This window comes from Macrobrachium nipponense, chromosome 9, assembly GCF_015104395.2.
Source record: "Macrobrachium nipponense isolate FS-2020 chromosome 9, ASM1510439v2, whole genome shotgun sequence".
NCBI classification, from domain to species: domain Eukaryota; kingdom Metazoa; phylum Arthropoda; class Malacostraca; order Decapoda; family Palaemonidae; genus Macrobrachium; species Macrobrachium nipponense.
In genome coordinates this window covers 4420571-4423070 of record NC_061110.1, presented here as the reverse complement: position 1 = coordinate 4423070, position 2500 = coordinate 4420571, and positions in this window count along the sequence as shown.

The window sequence follows — 2500 nt, the reverse complement described above, 5'->3', positions numbered from 1 at the left end:
TCAGATGGTTGATTTTGTTGCCTCTTTTCCTGAGTTGGTACCCGGCATCCATCTTCTGTAGTACTTTTGTCATGGGAATCATGGCTACTACGAAGAGTAGTGGGGACAGTGAGTCGCCCTGGAAGATCCCTCTCCTGATATTAACCTCTGCTAGTCTTATTCCAGAGCTTGTAAGTATTGTATTATTATTATTATTATTATTATTATTATTATTATTATTATTATTATTATTATTAAAAAATAATCATTGTAGCACGAGTCTTCAAATGGAGAAACAAATCCACAGTTATGTAAATGCACATATATTCAAATTTAAAAGCAGCAAGGATAGCTTTCGGGAACCTGTTCGGATTATATTATTATTATTATTATTATTATTATTATTATTATTATTATTATTATTATTATTATTATTATTATTATTATTATTATTATAGTAGCATAAGTCTTAAATTAGAAAAACAAATCCACAGTTATGTATATGGACATATATTAAACGATACAACTGTAGAGAGTTTTATCTTTCAGTGTCTCTACATATGCATAACTGTGGATTTTATTATTATTATTATTATTATTATTATTATTTTTATTATTATTATTATTATTTATTATTATTATTATTATTATTATTATTATTAATTATTATTATTATTATTATTATTATTATTATTATTATTTTAATATTGGGCAGTTTTCCGTGTCGAAAAAGATGACAGTGGTTTGCAGTTCCACAATAATTTATCATGTGAAAGTTGATGGTCTTCATAAACCATTTTTATTATTATTATTATTTTATTTATTTATTTATTTTTTTTTTTGCTCTATCACAGTCCTTCAATTCGACTGGGTGGTATTTATAGCGTGGGGTTCCGGGTTGCATCCTGCCTCCTTAGGAGTCCATCACTTTTCTTAACTATGTGTGCCGTTTATAGGATTCACACTCTTCTGCATGAGGCCCGGAGCTACTTCAGCCTCTAGTTTTTCTAGATTCCTTTTCAGGGATCTTGAGATCGTGCCTAGTGCTCCTATGATTATGGGGGTATGATTTCCACTGGCATATCCCGATACCTTCTTATTTCTATTTTCAGATCTTGAGATATTATCCATTTTTTCCCTCTCTTTCTCTTCAACTCTGGTGTCCCCATGGTATTGCGACATCAATAAGTGATACATTCTTCTTGACTTTATCTACCAACGTCACGTCTGGTCTGTTTGCACGTATCACCCTATCCGTTCTGATACCATAGTCCCAGAGGATCTTTGCCTGATCGTTTTTCTATCACTCCTTCAGGTTGGTGCTCGTACCACTTATTACTGCAAGGTAGCTGATGTTTCTTGCACAGGCTCCAGTGGAGGGCTTTTGCCACTGAGTCATGCCTCTTTCGCCACTGAGTCATGCCTCTTTGCCACTGAGTCATGCTTTGCCACTGAGTTGTTATTATTATTATTATTATTATTATTATTATTATTATTTATTATTATTATTATTATTTTTTTTTTTTTTTTTTTATTTTTTTTTTTTTTTTTTTTTTTTTTTCTTTTTGCTCTATCACAGTCCTCCAATTCGACTGGGTGGTTATTTATAGTGTGGGGTTCCGGGGTTGCATCCTGCCTCCTTAGGAGTCCATCACTTTTCTTACTATGTGTGCCGTTTCTAGGATGACACTCTTCTGCATGAGTCCTGGAGCTACTTCAGCCTCTAGTTTTTTCTAGATTCCTTTTCAGGATCTTGGGATCGTGCCTAGTGCTCCTATGATTATGGGTACGATTTCCACTGGCATATCCATATCCTTCTTATTTCTATTTCAGATCTTGATACTTATCCATTTTTTCCCTCTCTTTCTCTTCAACTCTGGTGTCCCACCGGTATTGCGACATCAATGAGTGATACTTTCTTCTTGACTTTGTCAATCAACGTCACGTCTGGTCTGTTTGCACGTATCACCCTATCCGTTCTGATACCATAGTCCCAGAGGATCTTTGCCTGATCGTTTTCTATACACTCCTTCAGGTTGGTGCTCGTACCACTTATTACTGCAAGGTAGCTGATGTTTCTTGCACAGGCTCCAGTGGAGGGCTTTTGCTACTGAATCATGCCTCTTTTTGTACTGGTTCTGTGCAAGTGCCGGGCATTCACTTGCTATGTGGTTTATGGTTTCATTTTTCGTATTGCACTTCCTACATATGGGAGAGATGTTGTTTCCGTCTATCGTTCTTTGAAAAAACTACCTCTGGTCTTAGGGCCTGATCTTGTGCCGCTGTTATCATTCCTTCAGTTTCCTTCTTTAGCTCTCCCCTCTGTAGCCATTGCCAATTGTCATCGCTGGCTAGTTCTTTAGTCTGTCTCATGTATTGTCCGTGCATTGGTTTGTTGTGCCAGTCCTCTGTTCTGTCTGTCTTTCTCCTGTCTCTGTATATTTCTGGGTCTTCGTCTACTTTTATCAGTCCTCTTCCCATGCACTCTTTAGCCACTGTCTTCACTGGTTTTCAGATATTG